This window comes from Eleutherodactylus coqui, chromosome 1, assembly GCF_035609145.1.
Source record: "Eleutherodactylus coqui strain aEleCoq1 chromosome 1, aEleCoq1.hap1, whole genome shotgun sequence".
In the NCBI taxonomy this organism is placed as follows: Eukaryota; Metazoa; Chordata; class Amphibia; order Anura; family Eleutherodactylidae; genus Eleutherodactylus; species Eleutherodactylus coqui.
Window position 1 is genome coordinate 329,320,088 of NC_089837.1, and position 23,259 is coordinate 329,343,346.

General features: G+C 46.4%; 13 non-coding genes and 1 pseudogene across 13 annotated transcripts; all 14 read left to right on the forward strand.

Annotated features, from left to right (window-relative positions):
* The first annotated feature begins 245 nt into the window (after positions 1-245).
* On the forward strand, positions 246-464 carry LOC136593128 (small nucleolar RNA U3). Its single transcript, XR_010788169.1, has one exon. It is a non-coding gene; the product is annotated as a small nucleolar RNA U3 (small nucleolar RNA).
* A 1,465-nt stretch (positions 465-1,929) lies between these two features.
* Positions 1,930-2,148, forward strand: LOC136592630 (small nucleolar RNA U3). Its single transcript, XR_010788118.1, has one exon. It is a non-coding gene; the product is annotated as a small nucleolar RNA U3 (small nucleolar RNA).
* A 1,465-nt stretch (positions 2,149-3,613) lies between these two features.
* LOC136592856 (small nucleolar RNA U3) lies at positions 3,614-3,832 on the forward strand. The gene has a single exon (XR_010788145.1). It is a non-coding gene; the product is annotated as a small nucleolar RNA U3 (small nucleolar RNA).
* Positions 3,833-5,297: 1,465 nt separating this feature from the next.
* Positions 5,298-5,516, forward strand: LOC136593598 (small nucleolar RNA U3). The gene has a single exon (XR_010788273.1). It is a non-coding gene; the product is annotated as a small nucleolar RNA U3 (small nucleolar RNA).
* Positions 5,517-6,976: 1,460 nt separating this feature from the next.
* Positions 6,977-7,195, forward strand: LOC136593133 (small nucleolar RNA U3). The gene has a single exon (XR_010788173.1). It is a non-coding gene; the product is annotated as a small nucleolar RNA U3 (small nucleolar RNA).
* Positions 7,196-8,660: 1,465 nt separating this feature from the next.
* LOC136594790 (small nucleolar RNA U3) lies at positions 8,661-8,879 on the forward strand. Its single transcript, XR_010788612.1, has one exon. It is a non-coding gene; the product is annotated as a small nucleolar RNA U3 (small nucleolar RNA).
* A 1,465-nt stretch (positions 8,880-10,344) lies between these two features.
* LOC136593705 (small nucleolar RNA U3) lies at positions 10,345-10,584 on the forward strand (annotated as a pseudogene).
* Positions 10,585-12,049: 1,465 nt separating this feature from the next.
* LOC136592889 (small nucleolar RNA U3) lies at positions 12,050-12,268 on the forward strand. The gene has a single exon (XR_010788148.1). It is a non-coding gene; the product is annotated as a small nucleolar RNA U3 (small nucleolar RNA).
* Positions 12,269-13,726: 1,458 nt separating this feature from the next.
* LOC136592900 (small nucleolar RNA U3) lies at positions 13,727-13,945 on the forward strand. The gene has a single exon (XR_010788149.1). It is a non-coding gene; the product is annotated as a small nucleolar RNA U3 (small nucleolar RNA).
* A 1,465-nt stretch (positions 13,946-15,410) lies between these two features.
* LOC136592633 (small nucleolar RNA U3) lies at positions 15,411-15,629 on the forward strand. Its single transcript, XR_010788119.1, has one exon. It is a non-coding gene; the product is annotated as a small nucleolar RNA U3 (small nucleolar RNA).
* Positions 15,630-17,087: 1,458 nt separating this feature from the next.
* Positions 17,088-17,307, forward strand: LOC136593066 (small nucleolar RNA U3). Its single transcript, XR_010788163.1, has one exon. It is a non-coding gene; the product is annotated as a small nucleolar RNA U3 (small nucleolar RNA).
* A 1,465-nt stretch (positions 17,308-18,772) lies between these two features.
* LOC136592867 (small nucleolar RNA U3) lies at positions 18,773-18,991 on the forward strand. The gene has a single exon (XR_010788146.1). It is a non-coding gene; the product is annotated as a small nucleolar RNA U3 (small nucleolar RNA).
* Positions 18,992-20,456: 1,465 nt separating this feature from the next.
* LOC136593271 (small nucleolar RNA U3) lies at positions 20,457-20,675 on the forward strand. Its single transcript, XR_010788220.1, has one exon. It is a non-coding gene; the product is annotated as a small nucleolar RNA U3 (small nucleolar RNA).
* A 1,465-nt stretch (positions 20,676-22,140) lies between these two features.
* On the forward strand, positions 22,141-22,359 carry LOC136593293 (small nucleolar RNA U3). Its single transcript, XR_010788222.1, has one exon. It is a non-coding gene; the product is annotated as a small nucleolar RNA U3 (small nucleolar RNA).
* The last annotated feature ends 900 nt before the right edge of the window (positions 22,360-23,259 follow it).

Sequence of the window (23,259 nt, forward strand, 5' to 3'; positions counted from 1 at the left end):
CCGCCCGCGGCGAGTCTTCCCAGAACGCACCGGGAACATGCAAATTATTTTCCTTGAGCGCCAATCTCCGGTCTGTTAATGAAATGATTCCCATATTACACTATACCATACAGTACGCATGGATATTGGTATTAGATGCCTGGACAGCTAACAGAGAGAAAGCGAGCGGTGGACTAAAGTTCTTCTCCACAATACTACGTGGTAGCCTGCAGGGTGGGGGAAGTCAATGCAGAGAATAGCAGGTTAAGACTATACTTTCAGGGATCATTTCTAAAGTGTTTAACTTGGGAAACTACATCCTAAAGTGTGCCAACCTACCAACCACGAGGAGGAGCTGTAGTGATCTCCTCGGAGCGTGAAGTGAGCTCTCAGTTCTGCTTCGTTGCAGGTGCTGATTGCTGTTGATGACCGTTCTCCTTCTCTGTTACAGGGAAGGTGGAGGAGGAGATCACAAGCTGAGTGGTTGTTGCTGTTTTTGAAATCTTTGGTAATATCAGAAAGTAGTGAATCATTCAGCATCCTTGCAGGATGAATGGAAGATTTGGGAGCAGCTACCTTCATTCAATCAACCTTCAGTATCCTAAAATGTAATTCATCTGAACCTTTAGAGTTTAATTCATTGAAGTTAGCTGAAGCCCCATTTACTTACACGGAACGGCTGTCGGGCAAACGATGCCCGATGCTCCTCCTCTTATGTACTCGCTCCCATGCTGCTGCACAGGAGTGAGTAACGTTGGCTCGCAGCGGGCGGCTGGAGGGGATTTCACTCCTCGCTCTTCCCCGACCCTCTCCATTCACTCAACACAGCGGCCGTTCAGGCCTGCTCCTCTTCTATTAGGTCTGTTTCTTATAAAAAGGTTGCATCCTTCAAGCCTTGTATTCCAATCGTGTATCATCCCACCACGTTTCTGTGATGCCTATGACATCATATTTCTCTTCCTGTCTTAGGGGCTCCAATTCGCCTTGTTGGTTTCCTATGCTCTGTGCATTTGTATTGAAGCATTTTAGTTTGTGACAGGTGTCTCTTGCTCCTCTACTTTCCTTCTGAATTTTTTTTGTCTTTGATCTTTCTTTCCCCTTCTAATAGCAAGGTTCTCAGATGTATTAATTAGTCGTATATTTTTGCCTAGCCTTTCCCTTCCCTTCCCATATTGTTCTAGCTTAAAGCTCTCCTGATGAGTGTAGCAAGGCACCTGTCAAGTATTTGCTTACCTGCCTTTGTAAGTTGCAAGCCATCTCTAGCAAGGAGTTCATCATATGAGTAATTCACTCCATGGTCTAGAAATCCAAATCTTTGCTGATGGCAACATCGACGTAGTCAGTTGTTCACCCGTAGAGTCCTGTTCCATCTCCTTACTCCGTGGCCATCCACTGGCAGGATGGACGACAAGACCACCTGTGCTCCTAGTTCCTTCATTTCCCTGCCGAGGTCTTCAAAGTCTCTGCAGATAGTTACAAGGTCCTTTTGGGCAGTGTCATTTGTCCCAACTTGTATCAGTAGGAATGGGTAGTGGTCTGAAAGACTGAAGAGTCTTGATCAGACACATCTTTGATTTGCGCACCTGGAAGACAGCACAACTCTTGCGAGATTATGTCAGGTCTGCACATTCTCTTCCCCGAGCTCCAATCTCTGGTGTGGCGATGTCCTCCGAGCCACCAGACCAAGCTAAACCCAGCAATGTGCCCGCCCGCGGCGAGTCTTCCCAGAACGCACCGGGAACATGCAAATTATTTTCCTTGAGCGCCAATCTCCGGTCTGTTAATGAAATGATTCCCATATTACACTATACCATACAGTACGCATGGATATTGGTATTAGATGCCTGGACAGCTAACAGAGAGAAAGCGAGCGGTGGACTAAAGTTCTTCTCCACAATACTACGTGGTAGCCTGCAGGGTGGGGGAAGTCAATGCAGAGAATAGCAGGTTAAGACTATACTTTCAGGGATCATTTCTAAAGTGTTTAACTTGGGAAACTGCATCCTAAAGTGTGCCAACCTACCAACCACGAGGAGGAGCTGTAGTGATCTCCTCTGAGCGTGAAGTGAGCTCTCAGTTCTGCTTCGTTGCAGGTGCTGATTGCTGTTGATGACCGTTCTCCTTCTCTGTTACAGGGAAGGTGGAGGAGGAGATCACAAGCTGAGTGGTTGTTGCTGTTTTTGAAATCTTTGGTAATATCAGAAAGTAGTGAATCATTCAGCATCCTTGCAGGATGAATGGAAGATTTGGGAGCAGCTACCTTCATTCAATCAACCTTCAGTATCCTAAAATGTATTTCATCTGAACCTTTAGAGTTTAATTCATTGAAGTTAGCTGAAGCCCCATTTACTTACACGGAACGGCTGTCGGGCAAACGATGCCCGATGCTCCTCCTCTTATGTACTCGCTCCCATGCTGCTGCACAGGAGTGAGTAACGTTGGCTCGCAGCGGGCGGCTGGAGGGGATTTCACTCCTCGCTCTTCCCCGACCCTCTCCATTCACTCAACACAGCGGCCGTTCAGGCCTGCTCCTCTTCTATTAGGTCTGTTTCTTATAAAAAGGTTGCATCCTTCAAGCCTTGTATTCCAATCGTGTATCATCCCACCACGTTTCTGTGATGCCTATGACATCATATTTCTCTTCCTGTCTTAGGAGCTCCAATTCGCCTTGTTGGTTTCCTATGCTCTGTGCATTTGTATTGAAGCATTTTAGTTTGTGACAGGTGTCTCTTGCTCCTCTACTTTCCTTCTGAATTTTTTTTGTCTTTGATCTTTCTTTCCCCTTCTAATAGCAAGGTTCTCAGATGTATTAATTAGTCGTATATTTTTGCCTAGCCTTTCCCTTCCCTTCCCATATTGTTCTAGCTTAAAGCTCTCCTGATGAGTGTAGCAAGGCACCTGTCAAGTATTTGCTTACCTGCCTTTGTAAGTTGCAAGCCATCTCTAGCAAGGAGTTCATCATATGAGTAATTCACTCCATGGTCTAGAAATCCAAATCTTTGCTGACGGCAACATCGACGTAGTCAGTTGTTCACCCGTAGAGTCCTGTTCCATCTCCTTACTCCGTGGCCATCCACTGGCAGGATGGACGACAAGACCACCTGTGCTCCTAGTTCCTTCATTTCCCTGCCGAGGTCTTCAAAGTCTCTGCAGATAGTTACAAGGTCCTTTTGGGCAGTGTCATTTGTCCCAACTTGTATCAGTAGGAATGGGTAGTGGTCTGAAAGACTGAAGAGTCTTGATCAGACACATCTTTGATTTGCGCACCTGGAAGACAGCACAACTCTTGCGAGATTATGTCAGGTCTGCACATTCTCTTCCCCGAGCTCCAATCTCTGGTGTGGCGATGTCCTCCGAGCCACCAGACCAAGCTAAACCCAGCAATGTGCCCGCCCGCGGCGAGTCTTCCCAGAACGCACCGGGAACATGCAAATTATTTTCCTTGAGCGCCAATCTCCGGTCTGTTAATGAAATGATTCCCATATTACACTATACCATACAGTACGCATGGATATTGGTATTAGATGCCTGGACAGCTAACAGAGAGAAAGCGAGCGGTGGACTAAAGTTCTTCTCCACAATACTACGTGGTAGCCTGCAGGGTGGGGGAAGTCAATGCAGAGAATAGCAGGTTAAGACTATACTTTCAGGGATCATTTCTAAAGTGTTTAACTTGGGAAACTGCATCCTAAAGTGTGCCAACCTACCAACCACGAGGAGGAGCTGTAGTGATCTCCTCTGAGCGTGAAGTGAGCTCTCAGTTCTGCTTCGTTGTAGGTGCTGATTGCTGTTGATGACCGTTCTCCTTCTCTGTTACAGGGAAGGTGGAGGAGGAGATCACAAGCTGAGTGGTTGTTGCTGTTTTTGAAATCTTTGGTAATATCAGAAAGTAGTGAATCATTCAGCATCCTTGCAGGATGAATGGAAGATTTGGGAGCAGCTACCTTCATTCAATCAACCTTCAGTATCCTAAAATGTAATTCATCTGAACCTTTAGAGTTTAATTCATTGAAGTTAGCTGAAGCCCCATTTACTTACACGGAACGGCTGTCGGGCAAACGATGCCCGATGCTCCTCCTCTTATGTACTCGCTCCCATGCTGCTGCACAGGAGTGAGTAACGTTGGCTCGCAGCGGGCGGCTGGAGGGGATTTCACTCCTCGCTCTTCCCCGACCCTCTCCATTCACTCAACACAGCGGCCGTTCAGGCCTGCTCCTCTTCTATTAGGTCTGTTTCTTATAAAAAGGTTGCATCCTTCAAGCCTTGTATTCCAATCGTGTATCATCCCACCACGTTTCTGTGATGCCTATGACATCATATTTCTCTTCCTGTCTTAGGGGCTCCAATTCGCCTTGTTGGTTTCCTATGCTCTGTGCATTTGTATTGAAGCATTTTAGTTTGTGACAGGTGTCTCTTGCTCCTCTACTTTCCTTCTGAATTTTTTTTGTCTTTGATCTTTCTTTCCCCTTCTAATAGCAAGGTTCTCAGATGTATTAATTAGTCGTATATTTTTGCCTAGCCTTTCCCTTCCCTTCCCATATTGTTCTAGCTTAAAGCTCTCCTGATGAGTGTAGCAAGGCACCTGTCAAGTATTTGCTTACCTGCCTTTGTAAGTTGCAAGCCATCTCTAGCAAGGAGTTCATCATATGAGTAATTCACTCCATGGTCTAGAAATCCAAATCTTTGCTGACGGCAACATCGACGTAGTCAGTTGTTCACCCGTAGAGTCCTGTTCCATCTCCTTACTCCGTGGCCATCCACTGGCAGGATGGACGACAAGACCACCTGTGCTCCTAGTTCCTTCATTTCCCTGCCGAGGTCTTCAAAGTCTCTGCAGATAGTTGCAAGGTCCTTTTGGGCAGTGTCATTTGTCCCAACTTGTATCAGTAGGAATGGGTAGTGGTCTGAAAGACTGAAGAGTCTTGATCAGACACATCTTTGATTTGCGCACCTGGAAGACAGCACAACTCTTGCGAGATTATGTCAGGTCTGCACATTCTCTTCCCCGAGCTCCAATCTCTGGTGTGGCGATGTCCTCCGAGCCACCAGACCCAGCTAAACCCAGCAATGTGCCCGCCCGCGGCGAGTCTTCCCAGAACGCACCGGGAACATGCAAATTATTTTCCTTGAGCGCCAATCTCCGGTCTGTTAATGAAATTATTCCCATATTACACTATACCATACAGTACGCATGGATATTGGTATTAGATGCCTGGACAGCTAACAGAGAGAAAGCGAGCGGTGGACTAAAGTTCTTCTCCACAATACTACGTGGTAGCCTGCAGGGTGGGGGAAGTCAATGCAGAGAATAGCAGGTTAAGACTATACTTTCAGGGATCATTTCTAAAGTGTTTAACTTGGGAAACTGCATCCTAAAGTGTGCCAACCTACCAACCACGAGGAGGAGCTGTAGTGATCTCCTCTGAGCGTGAAGGGAGCTCTCAGTTCTGCTTCGTTGTAGGTGCTGATTGGTGTTGATGACCGTTCTCCTTCTCTGTTACAGGGAAGGTGGAGGAGGAGATCACAAGCTGAGTGGTTGTTGCTGTTTTTGAAATCTTTGGTAATATCAGAAAGTAGTGAATCATTCAGCATCCTTGCAGGATGAATGGAAGATTTGGGAGCAGCTACCTTCATTCAATCAACCTTCAGTATCCTAAAATGTAATTCATCTGAACCTTTAGAGTTTAATTCATTGAAGTTAGCTGAAGCCCCATTTACTTACACGGAACGGCTGTCGGGCAAACGATGCCCGATGCTCCTCCTCTTATGTACTCGCTCCCATGCTGCTGCACAGGAGTGAGTAACGTTGGCTCGCAGCGGGCGGCTGGAGGGGATTTCACTCCTCGCTCTTCCCCGACCCTCTCCATTCACTCAACACAGCGGCCGTTCAGGCCTGCTCCTCTTCTATTAGGTCTGTTTCTTATAAAAAGGTTGCATCCTTCAAGCCTTGTATTCCAATCGTGTATCATCCCACCACGTTTCTGTGATGCCTATGACATCATATTTCTCTTCCTGTCTTAGGGGCTCCAATTCGCCTTGTTGGTTTCCTATGCTCTGTGCATTTGTATTGAAGCATTTTAGTTTGTGACAGGTGTCTCTTGCTCCTCTACTTTCCTTCTGAATTTTTTTTGTCTTTGATCTTTCTTTCCCCTTCTAATAGCAAGGTTCTCAGATGTATTAATTAGTCGTATATTTTTGCCTAGCCTTTCCCTTCCCATATTGTTCTAGCTTAAAGCTCTCCTGATGAGTGTAGCAAGGCACCTGTCAAGTATTTGCTTACCTGCCTTTGTAAGTTGCAAGCCATCTCTAGCAAGGAGTTCATCATATGAGTAATTCACTCCATGGTCTAGAAATCCAAATCTTTGCTGACGGCAACATCGACGTAGTCAGTTGTTCACCCGTAGAGTCCTGTTCCATCTCCTTACTCCGTGGCCATCCACTGGCAGGATGGACGACAAGACCACCTGTGCTCCTAGTTCCTTCATTTCCCTGCCGAGGTCTTCAAAGTCTCTGCAGATAGTTGCAAGGTCCTTTTGGGCAGTGTCATTTGTCCCAACTTGTATCAGTAGGAATGGGTAGTGGTCTGAAAGACTGAAGAGTCTTGATCAGACACATCTTTGATTTGCGCACCTGGAAGACAGCACAACTCTTGCGAGATTATGTCAGGTCTGCACATTCTCTTCCCCGAGCTCCAATCTCTGGTGTGGCGATGTCCTCCGAGCCACCAGACCCAGCTAAACCCAGCAATGTGCCCGCCCGCGGCGAGTCTTCCCAGAACGCACCGGGAACATGCAAATTATTTTCCTTGAGCGCCAATCTCCGGTCTGTTAATGAAATGATTCCCATATTACACTATACCATACAGTACGCATGGATATTGGTATTAGATGCCTGGACAGCTAACAGAGAGAAAGCGAGCGGTGGACTAAAGTTCTTCTCCACAATACTACGTGGTAGCCTGCAGGGTGGGGGAAGTCAATGCAGAGAATAGCAGGTTAAGACTATGCTTTCAGGGATCATTTCTAAAGTGTTTAACTTGGGAAACTACATGCTAAAGTGTGCTAACCTACCAACCACGAGGAGGAGCTGTAGTGATCTCCTCTGAGCGTGAAGTGAGCTCTCAGTTCTGCTTCGTTGCAGGTGCTGATTGCTGTTGATGACCGTTCTCCTTCTCTGTTACAGGGAAGGTGGAGGAGGAGATCACAAGCTGAGTGGTTGTTGCTGTTTTTGAAATCTTTAGTAATATCAGAAAGTAGTGAATCATTCAGCATCCTTGCAGGATGAATGGAAGATTTGGGAGCAGCTACCTTCATTCAATCAACCTTCAGTATCCTAAAATGTAATTCATCTGAACCTTTAGAGTTTAATTCATTGAAGTTAGCTGAAGCCCCATTTACTTACACGGAACGGCTGTCGGGCAAACGATGCCCGATGCTCCTCCTCTTATGTACTCGCTCCCATGCTGCTGCACAGGAGTGAGTAACGTTGGCTCGCAGCGGGCGGCTGGAGGGGATTTCACTCCTCGCTCTTCCCCGACCCTCTCCATTCACTCAACACAGCGGCCGTTCAGGCCTGCTCCTCTTCTATTAGGTCTGTTTCTTATAAAAAGGTTGCATCCTTCAAGCCTTGTATTCCAATCGTGTATCATCCCACCACGTTTCTGTGATGCCTATGACATCATATTTCTCTTCCTGTCTTAGGGGCTCCAATTCGCCTTGTTGGTTTCCTATGCTCTGTGCATTTGTATTGAAGCATTTTAGTTTGTGACAGGTGTCTCTTGCTCCTCTACTTTCCTTCTGAATTATTTTTGTCTTTGATCTTTCTTTCCCCTTCTAATAGCAAGGTTCTCAGATGTATTAATTAGTCGTATATTTTTGCCTAGCCTTTCCCTTCCCTTCCCATATTGTTCTAGCTTAAAGCTCTCCTGATGAGTGTAGCAAGGCACCTGTCAAGTATTTGCTTACCTGCCTTTGTAAGTTGCAAGCCATCTCTAGCAAGGAGTTCATCATATGAGTAATTCACTCCATGGTCTAGAAATCCAAATCTTTGCTGACGGCAACATCGACGTAGTCAGTTGTTCACCCGTAGAGTCCTGTTCCATCTCCTTACTCCGTGGCCATCCACTGGCAGGATGGACGACAAGACCACCTGTGCTCCTAGTTCCTTCATTTCCCTGCCGAGGTCTTCAAAGTCTCTGCAGATAGTTGCAAGGTCCTTTTGGGCAGTGTCATTTGTCCCAACTTGTATCAGTAGGAATGGGTAGTGGTCTGAAAGACTGAAGAGTCTTGATCAGACACATCTTTGATTTGCGCACCTGGAAGACAGCACAACTCTTGCGAGATTATGTCAGGTCTGCACATTCTCTTCCCCGAGCTCCAATCTCTGGTGTGGCGATGTCCTCCGAGCCACCAGACCAAGCTAAACCCAGCAATGTGCCCGCCTGCGGCGAGTCTTCCCAGAACGCACCGGGAACATGCAAATTATTTTCCTTGAGCGCCAATCTCCGGTCTGTTAATGAAATGATTCCCATATTACACTATACCATACAGTACGCATGGATATTGGTATTAGATGCCTGGACAGCTAACAGAGAGAAAGCGAGCGGTGGACTAAAGTTCTTCTCCACAATACTACGTGGTAGCCTGCAGGGTGGGGGAAGTCAATGCAGAGAATAGCAGGTTAAGACTATACTTTCAGGGATCATTTCTAAAGTGTTTAACTTGGGAAACTGCATCCTAAAGTGTGCCAACCTACCAACCACGAGGAGGAGCTGTAGTGATCTCCTCTGAGCGTGAAGTGAGCTCTCAGTTCTGCTTTGTTGCAGGTGCTGATTGCTGTTGATGACCGTTCTCCTTCTCTGTTACAGGGAAGGTGGAGGAGGAGATCACAAGCTGAGTGGTTGTTGCTGTTTTTGAAATCTTTGGTAATATCAGAAAGTAGTGAATCATTCAGCATCCTTGCAGGATGAATGGAAGATTTGGGAGCAGCTACCTTCATTCAATCAACCTTCAGTATCCTAAAATGTAATTCATCTGAACCTTTAGAGTTTAATTCATTGAAGTTAGCTGAAGCCCCATTTACTTACACGGAACGGCTGTCGGGCAAACGATGCCCGATGCTCCTCCTCTTATGTACTCGCTCCCATGCTGCTGCACAGGAGTGAGTAACGTTGGCTCGCAGCGGGCGGCTGGAGGGGATTTCACTCCTCGCTCTTCCCCGACCCTCTCCATTCACTCAACACAGCGGCCGTTCAGGCCTGCTCCTCTTCTATTAGGTCTGTTTCTTATAAAAAGGTTGCATCCTTCAAGCCTTGTATTCCAATCGTGTATCATCCCACCACGTTTCTGTGATGCCTATGACATCATATTTCTCTTCCTGTCTTAGGGGCTCCAATTCGCCTTGTTGGTTTCCTATGCTCTGTGCATTTGTATTGAAGCATTTTAGTTTGTGACAGGTGTCTCTTGCTCCTCTACTTTCCTTCTGAATTTTTTTTGTCTTTGATCTTTCTTTCCCCTTCTAATAGCAAGGTTCTCAGATGTATTAATTAGTCGTATATTTTTGCCTAGCCTTTCCCTTCCCTTCCCATATTGTTCTAGCTTAAAGCTCTCCTGATGAGTGTAGCAAGGCACCTGTCAAGTATTTGCTTACCTGCCTTTGTAAGTTGCAAGCCATCTCTAGCAAGGAGTTCATCATATGAGTAATTCACTCCATGGTCTAGAAATCCAAATCTTTGCTGACGGCAACATCGACGTAGTCAGTTGTTCACCCGTAGAGTCCTGTTCCATCTCCTTACTCCGTGGCCATCCACTGGCAGGATGGACGACAAGACCACCTGTGCTCCTAGTTCCTTCATTTCCCTGCCGAGGTCTTCAAAGTCTCTGCAGATAGTTGCAAGGTCCTTTTGGGCAGTGTCATTTGTCCCAACTTGTATCAGTAGGAATGGGTAGTGGTCTGAAAGACTGAAGAGTCTTGATCAGACACATCTTTGATTTGCGCACCTGGAAGACAGCACAACTCTTGCGAGATTATGTCAGGTCTGCACATTCTCTTCCCCGAGCTCCAATCTCTGGCGTGGCGATGTCCTCCGAGCCACCAGACCAAGCTAAACCCAGCAATGTGCCCGCCCGCGGCGAGTCTTCCCAGAACGCACCGGGAACATGCAAATTATTTTCCTTGAGCGCCAATCTCCGGTCTGTTAATGAAATGATTCCCATATTACACTATACCATACAGTACGCATGGATATTGGTATTAGATGCCTGGACAGCTAACCGAGAGAAAGCGAGCGGTGGACTAAAGTTCTTCTCCACAATACTACGTGGTAGCCTGCAGGGTGGGGGAAGTCAATGCAGAGAATAGCAGGTTAAGACTATACTTTCAGGGATCATTTCTAAAGTGTTTAACTTGGGAAACTGCATCCTAAAGTGTGCCAACCTACCAACCACGAGGAGGAGCTGTAGTGATCTCCTCTGAGCGTGAAGTGAGCTCCTCTGAGCGTGAAGTGAGCTCTCAGTTCTGCTTCGTTGCAGGTGCTGATTGCTGTTGATGACCGTTCTCCTTCTCTGTTACAGGGAAGGTGGAGGAGGAGATCACAAGCTGAGTGGTTGTTGCTGTTTTTGAAATCTTTAGTAATATCAGAAAGTAGTGAATCATTCAGCATCCTTGCAGGATGAATGGAAGATTTGGGAGCAGCTACCTTCATTCAATCAACCTTCAGTATCCTAAAATGTAATTCATCTGAACCTTTAGAGTTTAATTCATTGAAGTTAGCTGAAGCCCCATTTACTTACACGGAACGGCTGTTGGGCAAACGATGCCCGATGCTCCTCCTCTTATGTACTCGCTCCCATGCTGCTGCACAGGAGTGAGTAACGTTGGCTCGCAGCGGGCGGCTGGAGGGGATTTCACTCCTCGCTCTTCCCCGACCCTCTCCATTCACTCAACACAGCGGCCGTTCAGGCCTGCTCCTCTTCTATTAGGTCTGTTTCTTATAAAAAGGTTGCATCCTTCAAGCCTTGTATTCCAATCGTGTATCATCCCACCACGTTTCTGTGATGCCTATGACATCATATTTCTCTTCCTGTCTTAGGGGCTCCAATTCGCCTTGTTGGTTTCCTATGCTCTGTGCATTTGTATTGAAGCATTTTAGTTTGTGACAGGTGTCTCTTGCTCCTCTACTTTCCTTCTGAATTTTTTTTGTCTTTGATCTTTCTTTCCCCTTCTAATAGCAAGGTTCTCAGATGTATTAATTAGTCGTATATTTTTGCCTAGCCTTTCCCTTCCCTTCCCATATTGTTCTAGCTTAAAGCTCTCCTGATGAGTGTAGCAAGGCACCTGTCAAGTATTTGCTTACCTGCCTTTGTAAGTTGCAAGCCATCTCTAGCAAGGAGTTCATCATATGAGTAATTCACTCCATGGTCTAGAAATCCAAATCTTTGCTGACGGCAACATCGACGTAGTCAGTTGTTCACCCGTAGAGTCCTGTTCCATCTCCTTACTCCGTGGCCATCCACTGGCAGGATGGACGACAAGACCACCTGTGCTCCTAGTTCCTTCATTTCCCTGCCGAGGTCTTCAAAGTCTCTGCAGATAGTTGCAAGGTCCTTTTGGGCAGTGTCATTTGTCCCAACTTGTATCAGTAGGAATGGGTAGTGGTCTGAAAGACTGAAGAGTCTTGATCAGACACATCTTTGATTTGCGCACCTGGAAGACAGCACAACTCTTGCGAGATTATGTCAGGTCTGCACATTCTCTTCCCCGAGCTCCAATCTCTGGTGTGGCGATGTCCTCCGAGCCACCAGACCAAGCTAAACCCAGCAATGTGCCCGCCCGCGGCGAGTCTTCCCAGAACGCACCGGGAACATGCAAATTATTTTCCTTGAGCGCCAATCTCCGGTCTGTTAATGAAATGATTCCCATATTACACTATACCATACAGTACGCATGGATATTGGTATTAGATGCCTGGACAGCTAACAGAGAGAAAGCGAGCGGTGGACTAAAGTTCTTCTCCACAATACTACGTGGTAGCCTGCAGGGTGGGGGAAGTCAATGCAGAGAATAGCAGGTTAAGACTATACTTTCAGGGATCATTTCTAAAGTGTTTAACTTGGGAAACTGCATCCTAAAGTGTGCCAACCTACCAACCACGAGGAGGAGCTGTAGTGATCTCCTCTGAGCGTGAAGTGAGCTCTCAGTTCTGCTTTGTTGCAGGTGCTGATTGCTGTTGATGACTGTTCTCCTTCTCTGTTACAGGGAAGGTGGAGGAGGAGATCACAAGCTGAGTGGTTGTTGCTGTTTTTGAAATCTTTGGTAATATCAGAAAGTAGTGAATCATTCAGCATCCTTGCAGGATGAATGGAAGATTTGGGAGCAGCTACCTTCATTCAATCAACCTTCAGTATCCTAAAATGTAATTCATCTGAACCTTTAGAGTTTAATTCATTGAAGTTAGCTGAAGCCCCATTTACTTACACGGAACGGCTGTCGGGCAAACGATGCTCCTCCTCTTATGTACTCGCTCCCATGCTGCTGCACAGGAGTGAGTAACGTTGGCTCGCAGCGAGCCGCTGGAGGGGATTTCACTCCTCGCTCTTCCCCGACCCTCTCCATTCACTCAACACAGCGGCCGTTCAGGCCTGCTCCTCTTCTATTAGGTCTGTTTCTTATAAAAAGGTTGCATCCTTCAAGCCTTGTATTCCAATCGTGTATCATCCCACCACGTTTCTGTGATGCCTATGACATCATATTTCTCTTCCTGTCTTAGGGGCTCCAATTCGCCTTGTTGGTTTCCTATGCTCTGTGCATTTGTATTGAAGCATTTTAGTTTGTGACAGGTGTCTCTTGCTCCTCTACTTTCCTTCTGAATTTTTTTTGTCTTTGATCTTTCTTTCCCCTTCTAATAGCAAGGTTCTCAGATGTATTAATTAGTCGTATATTTTTGCCTAGCCTTTCCCTTCCCTTCCCATATTGTTCTAGCTTAAAGCTCTCCTGATGAGTGTAGCAAGGCACCTGTCAAGTATTTGCTTACCTGCCTTTGTAAGTTGCAAGCCATCTCTAGCAAGGAGTTCATCATATGAGTAATTCACTCCATGGTCTAGAAATCCAAATCTTTGCTGACGGCAACATCGACGTAGTCAGTTGTTCACCCGTAGAGTCCTGTTCCATCTCCTTACTCCGTGGCCATCCACTGGCAGGATGGACGACAAGACCACCTGTGCTCCTAGTTCCTTCATTTCCCTGCCGAGGTCTTCAAAGTCTCTGCAGATAGTTGCAAGGTCCTTTTGGGCAGTGTCATTTGTCCCAACTTGTATCAGTAGGAATGGGTAGTGGTCTGAAAGACTGAAGAGTCTTGATCAGACACATCTTTGATTTGCGCACCTGGAAGACAGCACAACTCTTGCGAGATTATGTCAGGTCTGCACATTCTCTTCCCCGAGCTCCAATCTCTGGTGTGGCGATGTCCTCCGAGCCACCAGACCAAGCTAAACCCAGCAATGTGCCCGCCCGCGGCGAGTCTTCCCAGAACGCACCGGGAACATGCAAATTATTTTCCTTGAGCGCCAATCTCCGGTCTGTTAATGAAATGATTCCCATATTACACTATACCATACAGTACGCATGGATATTGGTATTAGATGCCTGGACAGCTAACAGAGAGAAAGCGAGCGGTGGACTAAAGTTCTTCTCCACAATACTACGTGGTAGCCTGCAGGGTGGGGGAAGTCAATGCAGAGAATAGCAGGTTAAGACTATACTTTCAGGGATCATTTCTAAAGTGTTTAACTTGGGAAACTGCATCCTAAAGTGTGCCAACCTACCAACCACGAGGAGGAGCTGTAGTGATCTCCTCTGAGCGTGAAGTGAGCTCTCAGTTCTGCTTTGTTGCAGGTGCTGATTGCTGTTGATGACTGTTCTCCTTCTCTGTTACAGGGAAGGTGGAGGAGGAGATCACAAGCTGAGTGGTTGTTGCTGTTTTTGAAATCTTTGGTAATATCAGAAAGTAGTGAATCATTCAGCATCCTTGCAGGATGAATGGAAGATTTGGGAGCAGCTACCTTCATTCAATCAACCTTCAGTATCCTAAAATGTAATTCATCTGAACCTTTAGAGTTTAATTCATTGAAGTTAGCTGAAGCCCCATTTACTTACACGGAACGGCTGTTGGGCAAACGATGCCCGATGCTCCTCCTCTTATGTACTCGCTCCCATGCTGCTGCACAGGAGTGAGTAACGTTGGCTCGCAGCGGGCGGCTGGAGGGGATTTCACTCCTCGCTCTTCCCCGACCCTCTCCATTCACTCAACACAGCGGCCGTTCAGGCCTGCTCCTCTTCTATTAGGTCTGTTTCTTATAAAAAGGTTGCATCCTTCAAGCCTTGTATTCCAATCGTGTATCATCCCACCACGTTTCTGTGATGCCTATGACATCATATTTCTCTTCCTGTCTTAGGGGCTCCAATTCGCCTTGTTGGTTTCCTATGCTCTGTGCATTTGTATTGAAGCATTTTAGTTTGTGACAGGTGTCTCTTGCTCCTCTACTTTCCTTCTGAATTTTTTTTGTCTTTGATCTTTCTTTCCCCTTCTAATAGCAAGGTTCTCAGATGTATTAATTAGTCGTATATTTTTGCCTAGCCTTTCCCTTCCCTTCCCATATTGTTCTAGCTTAAAGCTCTCCTGATGAGTGTAGCAAGGCACCTGTCAAGTATTTGCTTACCTGCCTTTGTAAGTTGCAAGCCATCTCTAGCAAGGAGTTCATCATATGAGTAATTCACTCCATGGTCTAGAAATCCAAATCTTTGCTGACGGCAACATCGACGTAGTCAGTTGTTCACCCGTAGAGTCCTGTTCCATCTCCTTACTCCGTGGCCATCCACTGGCAGGATGGACGACAAGACCACCTGTGCTCCTAGTTCCTTCATTTCCCTGCCGAGGTCTTCAAAGTCTCTGCAGATAGTTGCAAGGTCCTTTTGGGCAGTGTCATTTGTCCCAACTTGTATCAGTAGGAATGGGTAGTGGTCTGAAAGACTGAAGAGTCTTGATCAGACACATCTTTGATTTGCGCACCTGGAAGACAGCACAACTCTTGCGAGATTATGTCAGGTCTGCACATTCTCTTCCCCGAGCTCCAATCTCTGGTGTGGCGATGTCCTCCGAGCCACCAGACCAAGCTAAACCCAGCAATGTGCCCGCCCGCGGCGAGTCTTCCCAGAACGCACCGGGAACATGCAAATTATTTTCCTTGAGCGCCAATCTCCGGTCTGTTAATGAAATGATTCCCATATTACACTATACCATACAGTACGCATGGATATTGGTATTAGATGCCTGGACAGCTAACAGAGAGAAAGCGAGCGGTGGACTAAAGTTCTTCTCCACAATACTACGTGGTAGCCTGCAGGGTGGGGGAAGTCAATGCAGAGAATAGCAGGTTAAGACTATACTTTCAGGGATCATTTCTAAAGTGTTTAACTTGGGAAACTGCATCCTAAAGTGTGCCAACCTACCAACCACGAGGAGGAGCTGTAGTGATCTCCTCTGAGCGTGAAGTGAGCTCTCAGTTCTGCTTCGTTGCAGGTGCTGATTGCTGTTGATGACCGTTCTCCTTCTCTGTTACAGGGAAGGTGGAGGAGGAGATCACAAGCTGAGTGGTTGTTGCTGTTTTTGAAATCTTTAGTAATATCAGAAAGTAGTGAATCATTCAGCATCCTTGCAGGATGAATGGAAGATTTGGGAGCAGCTACCTTCATTCAATCAACCTTCAGTATCCTAAAATGTAATTCATCTGAACCTTTAGAGTTTAATTCATTGAAGTTAGCTGAAGCCCCATTTACTTACACGGAACGGCTGTCGGGCAAACGATGCTTCTCCTCTTATGTACTCGCTCCCATGCTGCTGCACAGGAGTGAGTAACGTTGGCTCGCAGCGAGCCGCTGGAGGGGATTTCACTCCTCGCTCTTCCCCGACCCTCTCCATTCACTCAACACAGCGGCCGTTCAGGCCTGCTCCTCTTCTATTAGGTCTGTTTCTTATAAAAAGGTTGCATCCTTCAAGCCTTGTATTCCAATCGTGTATCATCCCACCACGTTTCTGTGATGCCTATGACATCATATTTCTCTTCCTGTCTTAGGGGCTCCAATTCGCCTTGTTGGTTTCCTATGCTCTGTGCATTTGTATTGAAGCATTTTAGTTTGTGACAGGTGTCTCTTGCTCCTCTACTTTCCTTCTGAATTTTTTTTGTCTTTGATCTTTCTTTCCCCTTCTAATAGCAAGGTTCTCAGATGTATTAATTAGTCGTATATTTTTGCCTAGCCTTTCCCTTCCCTTCCCATATTGTTCTAGCTTAAAGCTCTCCTGATGAGTGTAGCAAGGCACCTGTCAAGTATTTGCTTACCTGCCTTTGTAAGTTGCAAGCCATCTCTAGCAAGGAGTTCATCATATGAGTAATTCACTCCATGGTCTAGAAATCCAAATCTTTGCTGACGGCAACATCGACGTAGTCAGTTGTTCACCCGTAGAGTCCTGTTCCATCTCCTTACTCCGTGGCCATCCACTGGCAGGATGGACGACAAGACCACCTGTGCTCCTAGTTCCTTCATTTCCCTGCCGAGGTCTTCAAAGTCTCTGCAGATAGTTGCAAGGTCCTTTTGGGCAGTGTCATTTGTCCCAACTTGTATCAGTAGGAATGGGTAGTGGTCTGAAAGACTGAAGAGTCTTGATCAGACACATCTTTGATTTGCGCACCTGGAAGACAGCACAACTCTTGCGAGATTATGTCAGGTCTGCACATTCTCTTCCCCGAGCTCCAATCTCTGGTGTGGCGATGTCCTCCGAGCCACCAGACCAAGCTAAACCCAGCAATGTGCCCGCCCGCGGCGAGTCTTCCCAGAACGCACCGGGAACATGCAAATTATTTTCCTTGAGCGCCAATCTCCGGTCTGTTAATGAAATGATTCCCATATTACACTATACCATACAGTACGCATGGATATTGGTATTAGATGCCTGGACAGCTAACAGAGAGAAAGCGAGCGGTGGACTAAAGTTCTTCTCCACAATACTACGTGGTAGCCTGCAGGGTGGGGGAAGTCAATGCAGAGAATAGCAGGTTAAGACTATACTTTCAGGGATCATTTCTAAAGTGTTTAACTTGGGAAACTGCATCCTACAAGTGTGCCAACCTACCAACCACGAGGAGGAGCTGTAGTGATCTCCTCTGAGCGTGAAGTGAGCTCTCAGTTCTGCTTCGTTGCAGGTGCTGATTGCTGTTGATGACCGTTCTCCTTCTCTGTTACAGGGAAGGTGGAGGAGGAGATCACAAGCTGAGTGGTTGTTGCTGTTTTTGAAATCTTTGGTAATATCAGAAAGTAGTGAATCATTCAGCATCCTTGCAGGATGAATGGAAGATTTGGGAGCAGCTACCTTCATTCAATCAACCTTCAGTATCCTAAAATGTAATTCATCTGAACCTTTAGAGTTTAATTCATTGAAGTTAGCTGAAGCCCCATTTACTTACAGGGAACGGCTGTCGGGCAAACGATGCCCGATGCTCCTCCTCTTATGTACTCGCTCCCATGTTGCTGCACAGGAGTGAGTAACGTTGGCTCGCAGCGGGCGGCTGGAGGGGATTTCACTCCTCGCTCTTCCCCGACCCTCTCCATTCACTCAACACAGCGGCCGTTCAGGCCTGCTCCTCTTCTATTAGGTCTGTTTCTTATAAAAAGGTTGCATCCTTCAAGCCTTATATTCCAATCGTGTATCATCCCACCACGTTTCTGTGATGCCTATGACATCATATTTCTCTTCCTGTCTTAGGGGCTCCAATTCGCCTTGTTGGTTTCCTATGCTCTGTGCATTTGTATTGAAGCATTTTAGTTTGTGACAGGTGTCTCTTGCTCCTCTACTTTCCTTCTGAATTTTTTTTGTCTTTGATCTTTCTTTCCCCTTCTAATAGCAAGGTTCTCAGATGTATTAATTAGTCGTATATTTTTGCCTAGCCTTTCCCTTCCCTTCCCATATTGTTCTAGCTTAAAGCTCTCCTGATGAGTGTAGCAAGGCACCTGTCAAGTATTTGCTTACCTGCCTTTGTAAGTTGCAAGCCATCTCTAGCAAGGAGTTCATCATATGAGTAATTCACTCCATGGTCTACAAATCCAAATCTTTGCTGACGGCAACATCGACGTAGTCAGTTGTTCACCCGTAGAGTCCTGTTCCATCTCCTTACTCCGTGGCCATCCACTGGCAGGATGGACGACAAGACCACCTGTGCTCCTAGTTCCTTCATTTTCCTGCCGAGGTCTTCAAAGTCTCTGCAGATAGTTGCAAGGTCCTTTTGGGCAGTGTCATTTGTCCCAACTTGTATCAGTAGGAATGGGTAGTGGTCTGAAAGACTGAAGAGTCTTGATCAGACACATCTTTGATTTGCGCACCTGGAAGACAGCACAACTCTTGCGAGATTATGTCGGGTCTGCACGTTCTCTTCCCCGAGCTCCAATCTCTGGTGTGGCGATGTCCTCCGAGCCACCAGACCAAGCTAAACCCAGCAATGTGCCCGCCCGCGGCGAGTCTTCCCAGAACGCACCGGGAACATGCAAATTATTTTCCTTGAGCGCCAATCTCCGGTCTGTTAATGAAATGATTCCCATATTACACTATACCATACAGTACGCATGGATATTGGTATTAGATGCCTGGACAGCTAACAGAGAGAAAGCGAGCGGTGGACTAAAGTTCTTCTCCACAATACTACGTGGTAGCCTGCAGGGTGGGGGAAGTCAATGCAGAGAATAGCAGGTTAAGACTATACTTTCAGGGATCATTTCTAAAGTGTTTAACTTGGGAAACTGCATCCTAAAGTGTGCCAACCTACCAACCACGAGGAGGAGCTGTAGTGATCTCCTCTGAGCGTGAAGTGAGCTCTCAGTTCTGCTTCGTTGTAGGTGCTGATTGCTGTTGATGACCGTTCTCCTTCTCTGTTACAGGGAAGGTGGAGGAGGAGATCACAAGCTGAGTGGTTGTTGCTGTTTTTGAAATCTTTGGTAATATCAGAAAGTAGTGAATCATTCAGCATCCTTGCAGGATGAATGGAAGATTTGGGAGCAGCTACCTTCATTCAATCAACCTTCAGTATTCTAAAATGTAATTCATCTGAACCCTTAGAGTTTAATTCATTGAAGTTAGCTGAAGCCCCATTTACTTACACGGAACGGCTGTTGGGCAAACGATGCCCGATGCTCCTCCTCTTATGTACTCGCTCCCATGCTGCTGCACAGGAGTGAGTAACGTTGGCTCGCAGCCGGCGGCTGGAGGGGATTTCACTCCTTGCTCTTCCCCGACCCTCTCCATTCACTCAACACAGCGGCCGTTCAGGCCTGCTCCTCTTCTATTAGGTCTGTTTCTTATAAAAAGGTTGCATCCTTCAAGCCTTGTATTCCAATCGTGTATCATCCCACCATGTTTCTGTGATGCCTATGACATCATATTTCTCTTCCTGTCTTAGGGGCTCCAATTCGCCTTGTTGGTTTCCTATGCTCTGTGCATTTGTATTGAAGCATTTTAGTTTGTGACAGGTGTCTCTTGCTCCTCTACTTTCCTTCTGAATTTTTTTTGTCTTTGATCTTTCTTTCCCCTTCTAATAGCAAGGTTCTCAGATGTATTAATTAGTCGTATATTTTTGCCTAGCCTTTCCCTTCCCTTCCCATATTGTTCTAGCTTAAAGCTCTCCTGATGAGTGTAGCAAGGCACCTGTCAAGTATTTGCTTACCTGCCTTTGTAAGTTGCAAGCCATCTCTAGCAAGGAGTTCATCATATGAGTAATTCACTCCATGGTCTAGAAATCCAAATCTTTGCTGACGGCAACATCGACGTAGTCAGTTGTTCACCCGTAGAGTCCTGTTCCATCTCCTTACTCCGTGGCCATCCACTGGCAGGATGGACGACAAGACCACCTGTGCTCCTAGTTCCTTCATTTCCCTGCCGAGGTCTTCAAAGTCTCTGCAGATAGTTGCAAGGACCTTTTGGGCAGTGTCATTTGTCCCAACTTGTATCAGTAGGAATGGGTAGTGGTCTGAAAGACTGAAGAGTCTTGATCAGACACATCTTTGATTTGCGCACCTGGAAGACAGCACAACTCTTGCGAGATTATGTCGGGTCTGCACGTTCTCTTCCCCGAGCTCCAATCTCTGGTGTGGCGATGTCCTCCGAGCCACCAGACCAAGCTAAACCCAGCAATGTGCCCGCCCGCGGCGAGTCTTCCCAGAACGCACCGGGAACATGCAAATTATTTTCCTTGAGCGCCAATCTCCGGTCTGTTAATGAAATGATTCCCATATTACACTATACCATACAGTACGCATGGATATTGGTATTAGATGCCTGGACAGCTAACAGAGAGAAAGCGAGCGGTGGACTAAAGTTCTTCTCCACAATACTACGTGGTAGCCTGCAGGGTGGGGGAAGTCAATGCAGAGAATAGCAGGTTAAGACTATACTTTCAGGGATCATTTCTAAAGTGTTTAACTTGGGAAACTGCATCCTAAAGTGTGCCAACCTACCAACCACGAGGAGGAGCTGTAGTGATCTCTTCTGAGCGTGAAGTGAGCTCTCAGTTCTGCTTCGTTGTAGGTGCTGATTGCTGTTGATGACCGTTCTCCTTCTCTGTTACAGGGAAGGTGGAGGAGGAGATCACAAGCTGAGTGGTTGTTGCTGTTTTTGAAATCTTTGGTAATATCAGAAAGTAGTGAATCATTCAGCATCCTTGCAGGATGAATGGAAGATTTGGGAGCAGCTACCTTCATTCAATCAACCTTCAGTATTCTAAAATGTAATTCATCTGAACCCTTAGAGTTTAATTCATTGAAGTTAGCTGAAGCCCCATTTACTTACACGGAACGGCTGTTGGGCAAACGATGCCCGATGCTCCTCCTCTTATGTACTCGCTCCCATGCTGCTGCACAGGAGTGAGTAACGTTGGCTCGCAGCCGGCGGCTGGAGGGGATTTCACTCCTTGCTCTTCCCCGACCCTCTCCATTCACTCAACACAGCGGCCGTTCAGGCCTGCTCCTCTTCTATTAGGTCTGTTTCTTATAAAAAGGTTGCATCCTTCAAGCCTTGTATTCCAATCGTGTATCATCCCACCACGTTTCTGTGATGCCTATGACATCATATTTCTCTTCCTGTCTTAGGGGCTCCAATTCGCCTTGTTGGTTTCCTATGCTCTGTGCATTTGTATTGAAGCATTTTAGTTTGTGACAGGTGTCTCTTGCTCCTCTACTTTCCTTCTGAATTTTTTTTGTCTTTGATCTTTCTTTCCCCTTCTAATAGCAAGGTTCTCAGATGTATTAATTAGTCGTATATTTTTGCCTAGCCTTTCCCTTCCCTTCCCATATTGTTCTAGCTTAAAGCTCTCCTGATGAGTGTAGCAAGGCACCTGTCAAGTATTTGCTTACCTGCCTTTGTAAGTTGCAAGCCATCTCTAGCAAGGAGTTCATCATATGAGTAATTCACTCCATGGTCTAGAAATCCAAATCTTTGCTGACGGCAACATCGACGTAGTCAGTTGTTCACCCGTAGAGTCCTGTTCCATCTCCTTACTCCGTGGCCATCCACTGGCAGGATGGACGACAAGACCACCTGTGCTCCTAGTTCCTTCATTTCCCTGCCGAGGTCTTCAAAGTCTCTGCAGATAGTTGCAAGGACCTTTTGGGCAGTGTCATTTGTCCCAACTTGTATCAGTAGGAATGGGTAGTGGTCTGAAAGACTGAAGAGTCTTGATCAGACACATCTTTGATTTGCGCACCTGGAAGACAGCACAACTCTTGCGAGATTATGTCAGGTCTGCACATTCTCTTCCCCGAGCTCCAATCTCTGGTGTGGCGATGTCCTCCGAGCCATCAGACCAAGCTAAACCCAGCAATGTGCCCGCCCGCGTCGAGTCCTCCCAGAACGCACCGGGAACATGCAAATTATTTTCCTTAAGCGCCAATCTCCGGTCTGTTAATGAAATGATTCCCATATTACACTATACCATACAGTACGCATGGATATTGGTATTAGATGCCTGGACAGCTAACAGAGAGAAAGCGAGCGGTGGACTAAAGTTCTTCTCCACAATACTACGTGGTAGCCTGCAGGGTGGGGGAAGTCAATGCAGAGAATAGCAGGTTAAGACTATACTTTCAGGGATTATTTCTAAAGTGTTTAACTTGGGAAACTGCATCCTAAAGTGTGCCAACCTACCAACCACGAGGAGGAGCTGTAGTGATCTCCTCTGAGCGTGAAGTGAGCTCTCAGTTCTGCTTCGTTGCAGGTGCTGATTGCTGTTGATGACCGTTCTCCTTCTCTGTTACAGGGAAGGTGGAGGAGGAGATCACAAGCTGAGTGGTTGTTGCTGTTTTTGAAATCTTTGGTAATATCAGAAAGTAGTGAATCATTCAGCATCCTTGCAGGATGAATGGAAGATTTGGGAGCAGCTACCTTCATTCAATCAACCTTCAGTATCCTAAAATGTAATTCATCTGAACCTTTAGAGTTTAATTCATTGAAGTTAGCTGAAGCCCCATTTACTTACACGGAACGGCTGTCGGGCAAACGATGCCCGATGCTCCTCCTCTTATGTACTCGCTCCCATGCTGCTGCACAGGAGTGAGTAACGTTGGCTCGCAGCGGGCGGCTGGAGGGGATTTCACTCCTCGCTCTTCCCCGACCCTCTCCATTCACTCAACACAGCGGCCGTTCAGGCCTGCTCCTCTTCTATTAGGTCTGTTTCTTATAAAAAGGTTGCATCCTTCAAGCCTTGTATTCCAATCGTGTATCATCCCACCACGTTTCTGTGATGCCTATGACATCATATTTCTCTTCCTGTCTTAGGGGCTCCAATTCGCCTTGTTGGTTTCCTATGCTCTGTGCAAATTTGTATTGAAGCATTTTAGTTTGTGACAGGTGTCTCTTGCTCCTCTACTTTCCTTCTGAATTTTTTTTGTCTTTGATCTTTCTTTCGCCTTCTAATAGCAAGGTTCTCAGATGTATTAATTAGTCGTATATTTTTGCCTAGCCTTTCCCTTCCCTTCCCATATTGTTCTAGCTTAAAGCTCTCCTGATGAGTGTAGCAAGGCACCTGTCAAGTATTTGCTTACCTGCCTTTGTAAGTTGCAAGCCATCTCTAGCAAGGAGTTCATCATATGAGTAATTCACTCCATGGTCTAGAAATCCAAATCTTTGCTGACGGCAACATCGACGTAGTCAGTTGTTCACCCGTAGAGTCCTGTTCCATCTCCTTACTCCGT